Below are 12,609 nucleotides of genomic sequence, written 5' to 3'. Positions count from 1 at the left end.
GATTTGCTGCAGAGGCAGAGGCAGGCGGATTTCCAAAGAGAAACCCTGTCTCAGAGAAAAATAAATAAAAGTAAAAGAAATAAAATAATAATAGATAAATAAATAAGCCACATAAAGATGGAAAATACACAGAGAGTCTGGATACTGTATACTATTGTGTTTTTCAGTTTTTTGATTGCTCAGGAAAGAACAGCTGCTAAAGTACACTTGATTATAAATGCTGCTAAATTAATTCAACTTATATCTTTTGAAAATGCCTTAACTTCAAAATTTAAGTATAAGGATATGTTACTCGGAAAAGGAGATTTTATTTATGTTTCTACAGAAAATGAAAAGCTGAGGATTCCTTCCAGGCTTCTGTGGTTTGATGAACCAAGACCCCCAGAAGCAGTGGGCCAGGTGTTCCAACAATTGAGACAGCTAAGATGATGGAGTTTCACAGACCACGAAAATAAGGACTTATACAGGTTTCTGAGTTTTGTCATGATCCCCATGGTATAAACAGCGCCCCCTTCCAGCACCAAGCAGTTTGGAATGAGTCACGTCCTAATTCCCATTTTGCTTATAAACCTTTGTTTTCATTTAAATGTGATTGTTTATAATTGGTTAATGATCACAACCAATCTCTTTAATGGTAAAAAGTGGAATTATGGTATGGGTATTGATTTTCATTTATTGATACAAATTCAAGGTCAATTTTGTGATGCGTATATTTCTCCTCTTGATTAAGTATTGTGCTTATACTGATCTTTTAAAACATAATGCATAATTCAATACAGACTATAGATAGTTACTTATAATAGTCAGAACTTATAGTTAGGTTAGTTAGGTTTTCTAGATATACAGAAATATATTTGAGATAGATAGACAGTCTTCAAACCTCTCAAAGACCTTCAGAAAATGGCATTTAAAATGGTTTAGGGTTTTTCTTGACAATGAGAAATGTCTGCTCCTGGCAGCACCAATTACGTCTGAGAGGAAGATGGGCATTGAGAAACTCGTTATGGAGTTTGCTTTCAACATGGCAAGATTAGCCATTTGGGCAAGAAATTACTCTTGCCTGTACTGTTTGACTGTTGCTGTATAAACTGGACATGCAGGACCCATGGGAAAGTGACTGTTGAACTCAAACAATCCTTTAGGGTTCCTGCTTCATAGAAGAGTCTACGAGACTTTCTACAGGACACAGAAAAATGACTGACAGACTGCCAATGCAGATGGACAGTTTGAAATTTCCTGCTTTGCTGAGAAGTCTTCCAGACACACTGTGGCCTATGGGCTGAAGATGGATGCCCCAACATTTCAGAGGAACTTTGGGTGACTGTCCAGGCAGTAAGATATCTCTGTCAATCCTAGTGTTTACATATTATCCTTCTGTGGTCTTTGATGGAGTTGAAGACAGATAGTTATAATTATAGTTTTCCTTAGTAATGATAAAAGATAAGCTACACATAGAACTTTGGACTCACAAGGATGGGATGGATGATATTTTCTTTAAATCTTGCTAAAATATTGTAACTAGGCTCTTATTTGATAACTGTTCTGTTATATACAATTTGACTGTGTTAAAGTTAAGACCTTTCTTTTGTTTAAACAGAAAAGAGGAGATGTGGAGGAAGTCCTGTGATTATGTCAATAAAGCACTATTGAGCCAATAGGAATCTAGATAGGTGGGACTAGGAGTACAGGAGGATTCTGGGAAGGAGAAACACAAGAGAGTCAAGATGTAACGTCATGGGGTAGGAAGCCCGGAACTATTCTCCGGTAAGAGAAATACTTAGATTAACAATTATGGGGTAATTATTTAAGTCAGAGCTAGCCAGTAAGAAACAAGCAAGGCCAACAGCTTCATAATTAATATAGCCTCCTGTGTGTTATTTGGGACTGATGCAACTCTGGAACCAGGCTGGCGGGAAGGCTTCTCTCAAAGAAAAAAGCTTCCCTTTACACAATGAGAATGGAACACTTTAAAAGCAGTGCTAATATGCATATTTTAGGTTCTTTCCTGTTTCCCAGACTCTCTATCAGTGGAAGTGCAGACTGGCACTATCCTAATCCATGTCTAAAATTCATATATTAGTGAGTACATACCATGTTTTTCTTTCTGCGACAAGATAAAGGTCTTGGAGAGATCAGGGATAACAGGAACATACCTAAACATAATAAAAGCAATATACAACAAAGCAACAGCCAACATCAAACTAAATGGAGAGAAACTCAACATGATTCCTCTAATATCAGGAACAAGACAGGCTGTCTACTCTCTCCATATCTCTTCAATATTGTACTTGAAATTCTAGCTGGAGCAATAAGACAACAAAAGGAGATCAAGGGGATACAAATTGTAAAGGAAGAAGTCAAACTTTCACTATTTGCAGATGATATGATAGTTTACTTAAGTGACCAGAAAAATTCTACAGGGGAACTCCTACAGCTGATAACATCTTCAGCAAAGTGACAGGATAAAAGATTAACTTAAAAAGATGAGTAACCCTACTATATACAGACCATAAATGGGCTGAGAAAGAAATAAGAGAAGCATCACCCTTTACAACAGCCACAAACAACATAAAATTCCTTGGGATAACACTAACCAAACAAGTGAAAGATGTGTAACACAAGAACTTTGTGTCTTTAAAGAAAGAAATTAAAGAAGATACCAGAAAATGGAAAAATCTCCCATGTTCTTGGAAAGGTAGGATCAACATAGAAAAATGGCAATCTTGCCAAAAAGAATCTGCAGATTCAACGAAATCCAAGCACAATTCTTCACAGACCTTGAAAGAAAAATACTAAACTTTATATGAAGAAACAAAAGACCCAGGATAGCCAAAACAACCCTATACAATAAAGGAACATCAGGAGGCATCACCATCCCTGACTTCAAGCTCTATTATAGAGCTATAGTCCTGAAAACAGCTTACTAGTGGCACAAAAATAGACAGGTAGTCCAATGGAATCGAATTGAAAATCCTGATATGGATCCACACGCCTAAAAACACCTGATTTTTTACAAAGAAGCTAAAATTATACAATGGAAAAAAGAAAACATCTTAAACAAACAGTGCTGGCATAAGTGGAAGCTGGCATGTAGAAGACTGCAGATAGATCCATGTCTATCACCATGTACAAAGCTTAAGTCCAGATGGACCAAAGACCTCAACATAAATCCAGCCACACTGAACCTCTTAGAAGAGAAAGTGGTAGGTAACCTTGAATGAATTGGTACAGGATATTGCTTCCTGAACATAACACCAGTAACAAAGACACTGAGATGAACAATTAATAAATGGGACCTCCTGAAACTGAGAAGCTTCTTTAAAGCAAAGGACACAGTCAACAAGACAAAACGGCAGCCCACAGAATGGGAAAAGATATTCACAGACCCCACATCTGACAGAGTGCTGATTTCCAAAATTTACAAAGAAGTCAAGAAGTTAGTTACCGAAACTACAAAACACCAAAGGATCCAATCAAAAAGTGGGGTGCAGAGCTAAATAAAGAATTCTCAATAAAGGAATCTAAAATGGCTGAAAGATACTTAAGAAAATGCTCAACATCCTTAGCCATCAGGGAAATGCAAATTAAAACAACTCTGAGATATCGTCTTACTCCTGTCAGAATGACTAAAGTCAAAAACACCAATGACAGTTTATGCTGGAGAGGATGTAGAGAGAGGGGAACACTCCTGCACTGCTGGTCAGAGTGCAAATTCATAAAGCCACTTTGGAAATCAGTATGGCAGTTCCTCGGGAAAATGGGAATCAGTCTACCACAAGACCCAGCAATTCCACTCTTAGGTATATACCCAAAGGATGCACATTCATAAAACAAGGACAGCTGTTCAACTATGTTCATAGCAGAATTATTTGTAATAGCTGGAACCTGGAAGCAACCTAGATGGCCCTCAACTGAATGAATGGAGAAAATGTGGTACATTTACACAATGGGAAAAAAAACAATGGAATGGAATCTTGAAATTCACAGGCAAATGGATGGAACTAGAAGAAACCATTCTGAGTGAGATAATCCAGTCACAAAAAGACAAACATGGTATGTACTCACTCATATATGGATTTTAGACATAGAGCAAATGATTAATAGACTGTAATCCACACCACCAACAGAGAAGCTAGGAAACAAGGAGGACCCTAAGAGAGATATACATGGTCCTCTGGAGAAGGGGAAATGGACAAGATCTCCTGAGCAAATTGGGAGCATCAGGGGAGGGGAGAGGGAGTTAACAGAAAGAGAAAGGGGAGAAGAGGAGGGGAGAGGAGGACATGAGGGAGCAGGAAGACTGAGTCAGGGGAAGAATAGAGGAGAACAATAAAGAGATACCATAATAGAGGGAGTCTAAAGAGAAATCTGGCACTAGGGATATGTCCAGAGATCTACAAGGATGACTTCAACTAACAATCTAAGAAATAGTCGAGAGGCTACCTTAAATGCCTGTCCCATATAATGAGATTGATGACTACCTTATATGCCATCCTAGAGCCTTCATCCATTAGCTGGTGGAAGCAGAAGCAGACACACACAGGTAAACAAACACTGAGCCCAAGTCCTGGAATCCAGTTTGCAGAGAGAGTGATGAGCAAAGGGGTCAAGACCAGGCTGGAGAAACCCATAGAAACAGCTGACCTGAACAAAGGGAAGCTCATGAACCCTAGACTGATAGCTGGTTAACCAGCATAGAACTGATCCAGGCCCCCTGAACATGGGTGTCAGGGAGGAGGCCTGGGCAATCTATGGGTCCTCTGGTAGTGGATCAGTATTTATCCTTTTTTTTCTTTTTTTCTTTTTTCTTCTTTTTTTTTTTTTTTTTTGGTTTTTCGAGACAGGGTTTCTCTGTGGTTTTGGAGGCTGACCTGGAACTAGCTCTTGTAGACCAGGCTTGTCCCGAACTCCGGAGTGCTGGGATTAAAGGTGTGCGCCACCAGCGCCTGGCAATATTTATCCCTAAGTTTTGGGAGTCCATTCCACATAGAGGGACACTCTCTCAGCCTAGACATGGGGGAGGGCCTAGGCCCTGCTCCAGATGATATGACAGACTTTGAAGATCCCCCATGGAAGGCCTCACCTTCCCTGGGGAGCAGAAAGGGGATGAGGGTCGGTGGGAGACCAGAGAGGAGGGGAGTTCTAGGGAGCTGGGATTGACATGTAAAACAAGTTTGTTTCTAATTTAAATTTTAAAAAAAGGAAAAAAATTTAAAAAGAATAATAAAGTCCTTAAAAGGGGGAGTAAAGTAATATAAAAGAAAAAAGCCACATAAAGATGGAAAATTCAGAGAGTAAGAATCCTGTGTCTTTAGATTTTTGGTTTTGCTGTTGTTTCTTTGTTTGATTGATTGATTTTTGGTTTTTCAAGATAGAGTTTCTCTGTACTTTTGGAGTCTGTCCTGGAACTCACCCTGTAGACCAGGCTGGCCTCAAACTCACAGAGATCTGCCTGCCTCTGCCTCTCAAGGGCTAGGATTAAAGGTGTGTGTCACCACTCCCTGGTCTCTTCAGATTTTTTAGCAACTAATGAGCAAATGACAACTGCTAAGAGATACTTGATTATAAAAGCTGCTAGATTAAACCAATTTATATACTTTTAAAATATCTGGACATCAAAATTTAAGTAAAAAGATATGTTGCTTTAGGGAGAAGAGTTATGCTTTTATTTCCACCTAAAATGAGAGGCTGTGAATTCATTCCAGATTAAAGAAAATCAGGTTTGATTGAGGAAGACCTCCTGAAATTCTTGACTATAGACATAAAAAAATAAACCTAGAAAAACTTCAAAACATGTAACATATATTTTACATGCTCAAATATAAAACAAAAATATCTTTAACTGACGTGGGTTCTCAAAACCCACCTAGTGGCTCACAATCACCTGTAACTCTAGTTCCAGGTAATGATACTCTCTTCTGGCATCCACAGGCATCTACGTGCACACACACACACACACACACACACACACACACACACACACACACATTTCCACAGCTGACCAGCTGACTTTGGACTTGCTGTCCTACTGTGCTTGCAGGATATAAATTAGAAGACCGCTAAACCTTGCCAAGTCAGGGTAAGACAGCCTTTCTACCTCGTTGCTTCTGTGTTGGTCAGTCTGTCACTCTAGGTTGTAGCCAAAGCTGGTTGCCCCTACGCTGCTGTGAGGCTTTGGGTGACTGTCCATGTAATCTGCTGTTTCTGTCTTCCACGCACCCTTGGAAGTTGCTCACCTGTACTTCCTGCCTGCCCTCATATTGTTATCTTCCTCCTAAGGTCTTTAACAAGGTTGAAGATTGACTCACAATTATTGTTCTCTCTCCTTAGATAGAAATACTAGGTTTCCAGCGTAGGAAAACCTTATAGTAATGACCGGATAGGTAGTTCTTGACATTTGCTCTAGTTGCATCACTGGCAATAGTTTTTAGGTGTGTTTGTTCTTATTTTCTTTCTCCTAGAGCATATTTGATATTTGCTATCATTGTATATAGTTTTGGGTCAAGTCTAAATCTTCTCTTTAGACTAAAAGGGGAACTGTATTGAGAGATCTAACTACGCGCCTTTAACGCTGACCATGCATGTTTGGGCGTGGTCACAGGTGCATACAGGTGGGGAGGATTTAGGTTGGCTCTGGGAGGCTCTTTGATGGGAGTAAGATGGTATCTCAGAGTAGTTTTGATTTGCATTTCCTTAATGGCTAAAGATGTTGGCCATTTTAGACTCTATTTAGAATTCTCTAGTTAGTTCTGTACCCCACTTTTTAATTGGATCCTTTGGTGTTCTAGAAACTTTCTTCTTGAGTTCTTTGTAAATTTTGGAGGTCAGCACTCTGTCAGATGTGGGGTTTGTGAATATTTTTTCCCATTCTGTGGGCTGTGGTTTTGTCTTGTTGACTGTGTCCTTTGCCCTGCAGAAGTTCCTCATTTTCAGGAGGTCCCATTTATTAATTGTCAATCTCAGTGCCTGTGCTACTGTTGTTATGTTCAGGAAGCTGTCTCCTGTACCAATTCATTCAAGGGTACTTCCCACTTTCTCCTCTAAGAGATTCAGTGTGGCTGGGTTTATATTGAGGTCTTTGATCCATTTGGACTTAAGTTTTGTGCATGGTGATAGATTTGGATCTATCTGTTGTCTTTTACATGCCAGCATCCAGTTATGGCAGCACCATTTGTTGAAGATACTTTCTTTTTTCCATTGTATAATTTTAGCTTCTTTGTCAAAGATCAGGTGCTCAAAGGTGTGTGGGTTGATATCAGGGTCTTCAATTCGATTCCATTGGTCTACCTGTCTACTTTTGTGCCAGTAGTAAGCTGTTTTCAGGACTATAGCTCTATAATAGAGCTTGAAGTCAGGGATGATGATGCCTCCAGAAGTTCCTTTATTGTACAGGGTTGTTTTGGCTATCCTGGGTCTTTTGTTTTTCTATATAAAGTTGAGGATTGTCCTTTCAAGGTCTGTGAAAAATTGTGCTAGTATTTTGATAGGGATTTCATTGAATCTGTAGATTGCTTTTGGTAAGATTGCCATTTTTACTATGTTGATCCTACCTATCCAAGAGCATGGGAGATCTTTCCATTTTCTGGTATCTTCTTTAATTTCTTTCTTTAAAGACTCAAAGTTCTTGTTATACAGGTCTTTCATTTGTTTTGTTAGAGTTACCCCAAGATATTTTTTGGTGTTTGTAGCTATTGTAAAGAGTGATGTTTCTCTGATTTCTTTCTCATCCCTTTATTGTCTATATATAGTAGGGCTACTGATTTTTTTAGTTAATTTTGTATCCTGCCACTTTGCTGAAGGTGTTTATCAGATGTAGGAGTTTCCTGGTAGAATTCTTTGGGTCACTTACATAGACTATCATATCGTCTGCAAATAGTGAAAGTTTGACTTCTTCCTTTACAATTTGTATTCCCTTGATCTCCTTTTGTTGTCTTATTGCTCTAGCTAGAACTTCAAGTACAATATTGAAGAGATATGGAGAGAGTGGACATCTTTGTCTTGTTCCTGATTTTAGAGGAATCGCCTTTAGTTTCTCTCCATTTAGTTTGATGCTGCCTGTTGGTTTTCTGTATATAGCTTTTATTATGTTTAGGTATGTTCCTGTTATCCCTGATCTCTCCAAGACCCTTATCATGAAAGGGTGTTGGATTTTGTCAAAGGCTTTTTCAGCATCTAGTGAGATGATCATGTGATTTTCTTTCTCTGTTTGTTTATATGGTGGATTACATTGATGGATTTTCATATGTTGAACCATCTCTGCATCCCTGGGATGAAGCCTACTTGATCACGGTGTGTGATTTTTCTGATGCGTTCTTGGATTCGATGTGCCATTATTTTATTGAGTATTTTTGCATCAATGTTCATGTGGAGATTGGTCTGTAATTAACTATCTTGATTGTGTCTTTGTGTGGTTTGGCTACTAATGTAATTGTAGCCTCGTAAATAGAATTTGGTAGTAATCCTTTTGCTTCTATTGTGTGGAACAATTTGAAGAGTGTTGGTATTAGCTCTTCCTTGAATTTTTGGTAGAATTCTGCACTGAAACCATCTGGCCTTGGGCTTTTCTTGGTTGGAAGACGTTTTATGGCTGCTTCTATTTCTTTAGGGTATGTATATTTATGTATATAATATATATCTGTTTAAATCGTTTATCTCTTCTTGATTTAATTTTGGTAAGTGATATCTATCCAGAAAATCATCCATTTCCATTAGATTTTCCAGTTTAGTGGAGTACAGATTTTCAAAGTATGACCTGATGATTCTTTGGATTTCCCCAGTGACTGTTGTTATGTACCCTTTTTCATTTCTGATTTTGTTAGTTAGCATGTTCTCTCTCTCTCTCTGTCTTTTAGCTAGGTTTGATAAAGTTTTGTCTATCTTGTTGATTTTCTCAAAGAACCAACTCTTTTATTCATTGATTCTTTATATTGTTTTCTTTGTTTCTACTTTATTGATTTCAGCTCTCAATTTGATTATTTCCCAGCATCTACTCCTTCTGGATGAGTTTGCTTCTTTTTGTTCTAGAGCTTTCAGGTGTTGTTAATTCTCTAGTGTGGCAATTCTCCAGTTTCTTCATTTGGGCACTTAGTGCCATGAATTTTCCTCTTAGAACTGCTTTCAAAGTATCCCAAAGGTTTGAGTATGTTGTGCCTTCATTTTCATTGAATTCTAGGAAGTCTTTTATTTCTTCATTTCTTCCTGTACCCAGGGGTGATATAATTGAGCATTGTTCAATTTCCATGAGTTTGTGAGGTTTCTGCAATTTGTTTTGACGTTGAGTTTTAATTTTAAGCTGTGGTGGTCTGAAAGGATACAGGGGATTATTCCAATTTTTTGTGTCTGTTGAGGTTTACTTTACTGCCAAGTATGTGGTTGATTTTAGAGAAGGTTCTGTGTGGTGTTGAGAAGAAGGTATATTCTTTTTTGTTTGGGTGGAATGTTCTATAGATGTCTGTTAAACCCAATTGGGTGATAACTTCTGTTAGTTCCATTGTTTCTTTGTTAAATTTCTGTCTGGTGGACCTGTCCAGTGGTCAGAGTGGGGTGTTGAAGTCTCCCACTATAAATGTGTGGGGTTTAATTTATGATTTGAGATATAGTAATGTTTCTTTTATGAATGTGGGTGCCTTTATATTTGGGGCATATATGTTCAAAATTGAGACTTCTTCCTGATGGATTTTTTCTATGATGAATATGAAATGACCCTCTTCATCTCTTTTGATTGATTTTAGTTTGAAGTCTATTTTGTTAAGAGATTAGGATAGCTACCCCTGCTTGCTTTTTACGTCCATTTGATTGGAAAGTCTTTTCCCAACCCTTAACCTTGAGGTAGCGTCTGTCTTTGAAATTCGGTGTGTTTCTTGTATGCAGCAGAAGGATGGATTCTGTCTTCGTATCCATTCTGTTAAGTGAGTTAAGACCATTGATATTCAGGGATATTAATGGCCATTGATTGTTGATTCTTGCTTGCTTTGGATCCGTTTTTGGTGGTGGTTTTATGTGTGAGTTTTTCTCCTATTTCTGATTTCTGGTAAACTTAGATTATCTATTGCCCTTTGTTGGGGAAGTCCTGTGTATATATCAATAAAGCACGTTTGGCCAATAGGGAAGCAAGATAGGTGGGACTAGGAGTCGAGGAGGACTCTGGGTAGGAGAAACACAGGAAGTCACAATGTAGCCTGCCAGAGAAATAAGATGTCCGGCACTTTGCTCCGGTAAGAGAAATACTTAGATTAACAATTATGGGGTAAATACTTAAGTCAGAGCTAGCCAGTAAGAAACAAGCAAGGCCAACAGCTTTATAATTAATACAGCATCTTGTGAGTTATTTGGGGACTACAACACAGCCGAGCCCAGGAGACTGGTGGGGGATAAACCAAAGCTGCTGACAAGGAAAAAGTCTTCTCTTTACAAATGGTTGTCAGGAGCGGGATTGAATTTCCATGCAGAATGACAAAAGCTTTAAAGGAGTTTTAGAAACAAAAGACAGAGAAAAGCATGGATTCTTGGTAGCAGCATTTTTCTCTGGTGGGCTCTGTTTTGCTAGCGACAAGCAGAGGCTCACGCGGCTGGCTTAAGGGAGTCTTCCTGACTCAGCATAAGCAAAAAACAAAAAACACCAAGGTTTTTTAAGAGGTTCTGCTAACAATTTAAAGGTGCTGGAAGTGTCAGTGACCACATCTCCAAACCAGCAGCTTTTGCTGAATCTCAGCATAGACTGGAATCTCAGTGAGCTGGAATCATGCTTATGCCCTCCATCTTGGAAAAACTGCAGTTTAAACAGCCACGGTTTTAACAGATAAGACACGTGGCCAGAAAAACATAAAGATTTATAGTAAAGTCAGACTTGGATGAAGAAAAGCCTCTAAAGGTTTACAGTGTGTTTAAAAATATACGTAAGATTGAGACAGAAAAAGAAATGGCATAGTGGTAAATAAATAGAGAAGCCAGCTGCAGTGGCACAGGCCGGTAGGATTTGCTGCAGAGGCAGAGGCAGGCAGATTTCTAGAGAAACCCTATCTCAGGGAAATAAATAGATAATAAAAAGTAAAAGAAATTGAGTAATAATAATAGATAAATAAATAAGCCACGTAAAGATGAAAAATACACAGAAAGTCTGGATACTGTATTCTATTGTGTTTTTCAATTTTTTGATTGCTCAGGAAGGAACAACTACTAAAGTACACTTGATTATAAATGCTGCTGAATTAATTCAACTTATATCTTTTGAAAATGCCTTGACTTCAAAATTTAAGTATAAGGATACATTACTTGGGAAAGGAGTTTTTGTTTATGTTTCTACAGAAAATGAAAAGCTGAGGATTCCTTCCAGGCTTCTGTGGTTTGATGAACCAAGACCCCCAGAAGCAGTGGGCCAGGTGATTCAACAATTGAGACATCTAAGATGATACAGCTTTACAGACCACGAAGAAAATAAGGCCTTGTACAGGTTTCTGAGTTTTGTCATGATCCCCATGGTATGAACAGCGCCCCCTTCCAACACGAAGCAGTTTGGAATGAGCGACATCCTAATTCCCATCTTGTTGGGGAAGTCCTGTTATTTGACAATAAAGCACTGTTGGCCAATAGGGAACCAAGATAGGAGGGACTAGGAGTCCAGAAGGACTCTGGGGAAGAGAAACATAGAGAGTCAAGATGTAACGCCATAGGGATAAGAAGCCAGGAAAGTTCTCTGGTAAGAGAAATACTTAGATTATCAATTATGGGATAAATATTTAAGTCATAGCTAGCCAGTATGAAACAAGCAAGGCCAACAGCTTCATAATTAATATAGCCGCCTGTGTGTTTATCTGGACTGATGCGGCTCTAGAACCAGGCTGGCGGGAAGGCTTCTCTCAAGGAAAAAGCTTCCCTTTACACCATCTTGTTTATAAATCTTTGTTTTCATTTAAATGGGGTTGTTTATAATTGGTTAATGATCACAACCAATATCTTTTTAAAGGAAAAAGGGGATTATGGTATGGAAATGTGTATTTTGTATTGGTATGATTTTTTATTTATTGATAAAAATTCAAGGTCAATTTTGTGATGTGTATATTTATCCTCTTGATTAAGTTTTGTGTTTATACTAATCTTTTAAAACATAATGCATAATTAAATATAGATTATAGATAGTTACTTATAATAGTCAGAACTTATAGTTAGGTAAGTTAGGTTTTCTAGATATACAAAAATATATTTGAGATAGATAGACAGTCTTCAAACCTCTCAAAGACCTTCAGAAAATGGCATTTAAAATGGTTTAGGGTTTTTCTTGACAATGAGAAATGTCTGCTCCTGGCAGCACCAATTATGTCTGAGAGGAAGATGGGCATTGAGAAACTCGTTATGGAGTTTGCTTTCAACATGGCAAGATTAGCCATTTGGGCAAGAAATTACTCTTGCCTGTACTGTTTGACTGTTGCTGTATAAACTGGATATGCAGGACCCACAGGAAAGTGACTACTGAACTCAAATAGTCCTTCAGGGTTCCTGCTTCATGGAAGAGTCTACGAGACTTTCTGCAGGACACAGAAAAATGACTGACAGACTGCCAATGCAGATGGACAGTTTGAAATTTCCTGCTTTGCTGAGAAGTCTTCCAGACAC

This window comes from Mesocricetus auratus, unplaced genomic scaffold (assembly GCF_017639785.1).
Source record: "Mesocricetus auratus isolate SY011 unplaced genomic scaffold, BCM_Maur_2.0 Super-Scaffold_100676, whole genome shotgun sequence".
Taxonomy (NCBI): Eukaryota; Metazoa; Chordata; class Mammalia; order Rodentia; family Cricetidae; genus Mesocricetus; species Mesocricetus auratus.
Note: the sequence above shows the minus strand (reverse complement) of the source record.